Here is an 8,018-nt window from a genome sequence, read left to right as displayed (position 1 = left end):
AATTTTTAGGTTTAGTCGTAGCCATGTGTCTGTTTTTTTCCCCAAGTAAATAGGTGCAGAACCAATTTTACAATGAAAAAAAATTGTAGACTTAACAAATTATACTAAACAAATTATTAATAAACAGCGTTTAAAAACAGAAATCCATTTCAATATGCAGACGGTACCTACGAATACAAAAATTCAACTTAAAAAACATGTCTGCTTTCTCGCCTGGAATTAATGTCCACTATTTCAGTCATAAACGGGATATTAACCATGTGCTCGTCGGTGTCATGGTTAAGTATTTATTCTTCAGTTTTTCAAAAATAAACCCACTTAAAATCTGACAATTTGTGACACAATTCCGATACATTATTCCGCTAACAAGTGTTCAAGTATATGGTCCAGAAAATCTATGTGGGACACAGTCTCCGTTTCCGTGCCATTGTAGAACTGGTCTAAGGACAAAATAAATTAATTAACCTATTCTGTTAATTCTTTAGTCAACATACGACGCGTACACGACCTGTCAAAACCCTTACAAGTCAATTATAAACCATTCCAGTAGCATACTTAAAGTTTTATTCTATGTTCCAGTCTATTTATTAATTTATATTTCAAACCCATTTAACTATTCTAACCACAGATATAAGAACAGTATGGGTACTTGGTTGCTTTAATTAATTTTAGGTTTTTATAATATTTTGTGAATAAAAACAGATTCGTCTTCGTTAAAACATGACTTCTAATGTAAGTAGAAAATCAGACATCTCGTTGAATGAGCGTATAGAAAAAATAAGACTTAAAAACGAACAAATTCTTCGTCGGCACAAAGAAGTGGAGGAAGATAAAAGGCTTGCGGCAGAAATAAACGCATTAGTTGTGTTAAAACAACGCGGTAGTTGGTCGCCAGAGCACACTAGTTGTTCAAGAGCTGGTGAATCAAAGCGTTCGGAACCGACAAGTAGTGTGGTTACGAAAATTCAACTCGAAGACAGCATCATTGTGTACGAATCAACTGATTGCAGTGCCCAGGGCAATGACCACACAAAAGTTGAATTCAATATGGACACTGATACCCTTATCAAGTTTACCACCAAACATAAAGAAAAACCCAGACCTAAAAATTGCTCACTCACAGATCAACCATTCTGTATAAATGAAAATTCACGAGGGTTAACCAACACTAGTACACATTTAAGTGGAACACGGACGAATGAAATACATCCTGGCGTAAGTTGCAGCGAACCTCACACAGATGATGCGGCAAGAGGGATGAGACCATCACCTGATGGTAGTGACGAGGCATGCGCTAAAGACTTAATGCTACTGGATCATAAGGACCGTTCATCTGAATCACAGTGCAGAAATGAACTAGAAGCTCTCTCGCATAACGGACAGAATGCAAGCAGTTGGCTTGTGGGTATGGACACTGCTCCTGTGTATAGACAGGCATATAGAACCGGGTCAAATAAGGGTAGGCCATCTATATATAGATCTTGGCATACAAGAACTCCCATCGTTCGAGCGATGACAGTTGACTTGCCGAGAAACGATAGTGCTGTTGTACCAGTAGGGCCAATAGACATATTCAGGGACAGAAAACCTGTCCAGCTAGTTTCTGTTGACGTGTGCAAAGAGAACAATGTGTCACTATCCATAGAAACCTTTCTTAAAGAGGAGAGTGACAGTGGTGTAGGAAGGGCTCCGACAAGGTTCCAGTCATCTAGCAGGGCTTTATGCAGGGGCAATCGACATTTACACAAATCCAACACTTTGCGGAATGACGCCTAAGAGACGATAGCTGCATAACTTTCTAGCTCTTTGAGAATCAAAAGCTAAAACACTGCCTGTATGCTGGTTAGCCCTTTGCACTCCTTTTGCTCATGCTTTGGAAATTTCTGTAAATGGCAACTCACTGAAATTCACCCAGCAAAAGAGCAAGTTGACACACAGCAGTGTCACTACAAATGTTTTTATGACACGTGGTGTGTAATCGAGCCATGCTCAATTGGAAGTATATTGCTCTGCCTACTGTTTGGCCATGCCGGTCTGTACCGAGTAACAGGTGTTCATGGAACTACAGGGTCGAGCTCACAAAACTTCTTGTCCACGCTACTACACATAGACTTCATTCCCAAAGCTACGACCCGTTTCAGTATTTTAGTAGGTATCGTCAAACTTACCGTCAATTACAAGTATTTTATAACATACACATAGCATCTACAGTTAAATGTCGTCGTGACAAACTTATGAGGCGTCACTCTGCTATCGCAATGGGGGTTGACGTGTTCGTCGAATCCTAGGGTGCCACTACATGTATAATGGGCATGTGGACCCGGCTACTCAGTTCTCAGGGCCGTGACGTAGCCTGTGTGTGGCGAGGCCCGTTTCTCCCTGTATCACTAAAATGCTCCGAAAACGATGACAGGTGCATGCAGCTCCTTCCTCTCGCAGCATTCGCGACTCACTCCCCGTTCGTCCTCGCTCGGCAACTCTCGGGAGCGGAACACTGACGTCACATCGGTGGGCGCAGGCCGACACACGCACACTTCGGCGGGCGGTCGTAGAGGGTGGTGGTGGAAGGGGAGGGGGGAGGTGGTGGCACATCGGGCTCAGAAAGGCGCAACCCGGGACAATGTCAACTCCAGTAGTGGGTTCTGTGTGGGAGCAGCGTTAGGGGTGATGGCAGTCCCCTTATATCGACCAGGAAGAAAATAAAATCAGCAGTGATAACAAAAACCAACATCGAAGGTCAGGTGAACCCTGGAGTAGTAAAGCAAAGTGGCTCAGTTTTGTGTTAAATAAAGGTATATAGTAAGGGGCCCGCCCCGTCAGGGGTGTATGTGTGTCAGCGAGGCGGGATGATAAGTGCGATGCTTGCTGGTGCTTCTAGCGCGGTGTCTCCTCTGGACTGGCGCGCAGTCTTCTCGTCGTGCATAGGACAACTAAGGAATTTGAGCGGTGACCACAACATTATATGGTGGAGAAATGATGATAAAGGTGTAATGCAAGTCCCTGAAGTACTTTCAGGAATCTGTACCGGTTGTTTGATGTCTAACAATTACTCTAAAAACACTTCTTTTAACCATTTTATCTCTTCTAAAAATACAGTTTAAAAACTAAATCCCGAAACAAAACTATCTATCGGCCCTCAGTGAATTTTTTAATGTTTTTCGTAAACAGACGCCACTCGGATATCTGGAGTAGTTTCCAAATCGCGTGGTTCTACATGTAGTACTGCACATAGTATTTGTGCCATGGTAGGTGGGGATCTTGAGGTTCAGTTGAAATAAAAAATTAAAAAAACTTTTGCAGAATAATATTAATCAGTTGCAGCATCCACAAAAACCATTTTCAATTTTTTAATTTGCCATTATATTCTTGACAGTGTTTGAATGTTCAAGCCCAACATTACATAAGACTCATTAAATTACGAGCACTATATTGGCATGCAAGTAATTTGGAGTCCACTAAGACCACTTGACCTCAAAGAGCTGTCTTTCAATTGAACAGTGTGCAAGCTATAGGTTTTCAGGCTGTGGCCAGGCATTTTATAAGAAGTACTCAAATCTGTTGCAGTCAGTAGTTGACATCAGTACATGGTGTCTACCAAATAAACACAAAAAAGTCCATGACTTCCAGTTTTTCCAGTTGAAAATAAAAATATTCCAGACAACTATGGATGACAATACACAATACCTAGGAAGAAATGATTCAAATATTTTTCAATACTAAAATTATATATGTATTTAAAAAATTAAACTTGGTACCAGATTATTCAGATAACGATGAAAATTGTTCAAAGAAATTTTTCCTAATTATTTATTTATTTTTTGCTTCTTTTTCTTGTAGCTTAAGATGGTACTGTAGGCCTGTATGTATGAATGACTAACAAGTATTTATAAACTTAAATACTGTATGAATAAAATTATGAATGACAATCACAAATCCCTAATAAGTTCTTTTTCCTACTATTGGCACACTTCAATAAACAAAAATTCTCAAAACACTGAACCAAGAAAATAAATTTGTGACGTGTTAAAAGACAATATTTGATCAAGACAATAAATATTGTGCACTCACAATTTCATTTGTTATTTATGTAAGGTGGGTGGAATGAGGAGATATAACCACTTTACGCACTGTTTGCTTGCAAATTCTTTCCATTTGTTGGGTGCGAATGTAACAGTTTTAGGATTTTGGGGATGGATGTACAAACACTCCCTCCCCCAATCAACCCCTCTTGTGAACATATATGGTATGTTACCTTCCAACTGTGTTCTCAGAACATTTTGTAATTAACTTCAGACAGTCATTACTGTCGAGACCCACACAAAATTCAAACCGTCTGTCTTATGTATGTTCCAACTGACAGTATGTTATGATTAGTAGTATTTGACTAAAAGAAAACAGAATTCAAAAGTTTCATCATAAAAAAAATTATTTCATTAAAATAACATAATTTTTTTGTGATACATAGGTATGATATGGTTTTAAAAGGCAGATTATTAATCCTTTGTGAAATAACTTTTATTATTAACTAGCTAATGCCTGGCATGTGTCGCAATGCCTCATTCAATTTTTTTGTGTAATTAGTTTTAAGTTGGTGCACATATACAAAGCATCTCTATATATCTCTCTATATCTCCCCCATTATTGTTCTAACTCTCCCTGCATATCTCGCCATATCTCCATATCACTATCTCTATCCTCTATCTCTCCCCCTATTTCTCTGCATCTTCTACCTCTATAAGTCATTCTATCTCTCTCAATTTCTCTACCTCTATATGTCATTCTATCTCTCTCAATTTCTCTATCTCACTATATGTCTCTCTATACATATTTCTTTATCTCTCTCTCGACTCGCTTGCTTCCATTAGTATTCCGGACCATAGAAAAGAGGAATTGTGATAAAATACTTACTGGTAAATATCCGGTACTACTCACGCATCCGCATCATATTAAATTGCCATGGACATGCAGAAGGCATCCGCAATGAAAAAGCCAGTTGCCATGCAAAGGATTAAAGCATCACCAATAAAGTGACAAAATTTCATCAAAAATTATTAAATTCTGCTTTGAGGGTTGGTTTTATCGAAATTTCACCTAGACAGTGAAATCCTCCTTGTTTTGAAGGTCAAGTGTGCAAAATTTCAACTCGAACGATGTGCGAGCGCTTAGAAGACGAACAATCAAACAAACGAACATTGATTTTGACGTGATAACGTCTTATAAATCAATGAACATGGGCTGCACGCACAAAAAATTGTCACGTTCCGCCTGAGCCGAGTGTGCAAGAACCGGCCATCCACCGTGCAAGAAAATCTTCTATAATATCAAGCAGGTTAAAGCGGGCTTTTTAACTAATTGTTTATGATTCTATTTAAACAAATTATTTAAATTAAATTTGCAAAAACTGTAAATAATATTTGAAAATTAAAAAGTATGCAATTTTTCATCAATGTTTATATATGACGTTATCACGTAAAATTATCGTCCGTAAACCAACTTTACAGACAACCCCCTTTCTTTTTTAATATATATTAGATTAAATGTTTTCTTCAAAATACCCTCCAGTGCCCCTGACTCTTAGTATGTCTAGCATGCTGGGTGCAGTTTCATGTTACTTACCTGCCAGACATTGCTGTTTTCGGTCTCAAAATGATGGGGTCAAAGGTAAAAACAAAAGGCTACATTTTTCAACTTATTTTCGTGACGAACCCACAGCCAAAGTTTTTCAGTTGAATACAGACTCGACCTGTGTAGAGGGCAGTAAGTATACAGACTCAACCTGTGTAGAGGGCAGTAAGTATACAGACTCAACCTGTGTAGAGGGCAGTAAGTATACAGACTCAACCTGTGTAGAGGGCAGTAAGTATACAGACACACCACACGTATAGGAAGAAATATCTACAGGACCAAATGCTGCATTAACACTAAATGCAGTGATTTAATAGGGAAGAAATTCTATTTATAACAAATTGGTAACTTTTTTATTTGAAGCCTACAAGGCTTGTTCAAAAAAATTTTTTTTTGGTACTTGAAGATTGTTTTTTCTAGTGAATATTAAAACACTAAAGTTGACAAACTGTACTATTTTTTATTAGTTACGATTGGATTACGATTAGGAATATAGTGATTTAAGTGCCATAATACCTAATTAACTGAGATAATGATTGATTTTAAAACGCTTTCATTATAGCACCTATAGCTATAGTTTACAAAATTGGTAGAATAAAAGTAATGACGGACACTTTTACGAATTACAAAAAACACACCTTGCTGGAAGTACAGAAGCCATAATCTCAGTATGTATTTGTGTTTCCGCAGATGCATCACTATTGCTAATCACTGTCAAATTGAACCTCCTGCTTTTTGTTTACCTCGTGTTTGTACAAGAACTTGGATAGCTATCCATGCTGCTCCGAGTGATAAAAGTTTGCCTGTGTCTCAGATAGAAACAAAGAGATGCCACCCACTTAACATCATTAAATTATCTTTTTACAAAGCCAAAGAATGACTTCGTTAGTAGTATCTTTTTTTATTTAAATGTTCTAAAATTGTTTACTCATTTTCTCTGAGCTCAGGAAATGATTTACACAAATGTTTACCGAGAAAGCAATATTAGGGGACAAATTTTATTTTTTTACTAATTTAATCATCTGTATATTGACTTCCTCAGCATGACTCCATGTTGGCTATCCTTCTGCAAAAAAAAAAAGTTTTTGTTTTGCTACTGCCTTCTCTCTTCTTTTGTGGACTGACTCGACACTTTACGTCTCATGGGCAGTAACGCAAAATCACCAAACTTGTGTCATTGGATATGCATCATGTGATTCCTTCATTGGTAAATTAACAGAACTTTTTTTTTTACTTAAGAAAAGGAGCATCTCAAAATAAATCTGCGTTACGCATTTTGTCGACAAAAATTGTGTCTTATTTTATAAAGCTAGGTACGTACCACCGAGCTGTTGGGCTGCGACTTCCCCCCGAGACTGCCCCCAGCACACTCGGGCTGTTCTCGCCGACAGGGAGAGATGAAGGCTTGTGACTGCTTCGCGGTTCGTCCGGACTGCCACAGTCCAGGATATTCCAACACGAGCGTCAAGGCACGGGCTTTCAACACACACACTCAAAAATTGCACTACCAGAACAAAACTAACACTTAACATGAAGAATTAACAATTTTTAAAATTAAATTATACTTGTTTTGATTGGTATAAATAAAAGGTTATATGCAACCAACATTGGTGGTACTGCCCGATGTCAGCGCGACCCACTGAGGCGCGGCTGAACTGAGTAGAGGTCGACTCGCACGGGGCAGCTGGTAGCAGCATAGCGCTTGTGGGGACTTAGCCAGCGCTCTGGTGGCCGGGGAAGGAACTACGTGAACTGGTTACTGCGGGAGACGCCAGAGGGCAGGCGTTCCGCGGGCGTTCAAACTCCCAGGGGAAGTGATTCGCAAAACACCGCTAGGTGGCATAAGTATGTACTTCATGTACTACTGTCGTGGCCTTGGGGTGAGGCCGACCCTGGCCGGGGTTAGTGGCCGGTCAAAGACCCGGGGCGGTGTTCCCAAGAGGTGGGGGTGTGTGGGGGCTGCTGATGACAGTGGGAAAGGTGGTCTACAAGACCCGGAGGCGTGACTATACTTTGGCGAAGATGATTCGTGATCATGCCAAGAGGTGCTCGCGTCAGGCGAGGTCTTGGAACTGGCCGGTCCTGAGAGCTTGCTAGTCATAGCAGTTCTCGTCACGGATCGGGGACGAATTACAGGAGACGTCCGTGCGCCAAGGCGGGAATGAAAAGGAACGCCCTGCTGGGTCATTGAATGGTAGGGCAGGGAAAACTTGGGGAGACAAGTCTGACAAAGGTTGAATGGGAGTATACAGGAGGAGGAACAAGTTTAAGTTCTTGCAGCAAAGTAATGACAGGTGACCTTAATAAAGTTGAAAAAAAATTAAATTTAAAATTGTGCCAAAAATACTAGTTGGCGGCACAATAAACTCTGACACTGACCGATCGCCATGAAA

The sequence above is a fragment of the Bacillus rossius genome, chromosome 13 (assembly GCF_032445375.1).
Source record: "Bacillus rossius redtenbacheri isolate Brsri chromosome 13, Brsri_v3, whole genome shotgun sequence".
In the NCBI taxonomy this organism is placed as follows: Eukaryota; Metazoa; Arthropoda; class Insecta; order Phasmatodea; family Bacillidae; genus Bacillus; species Bacillus rossius.
This window is presented reverse-complemented; position numbering follows the sequence as displayed.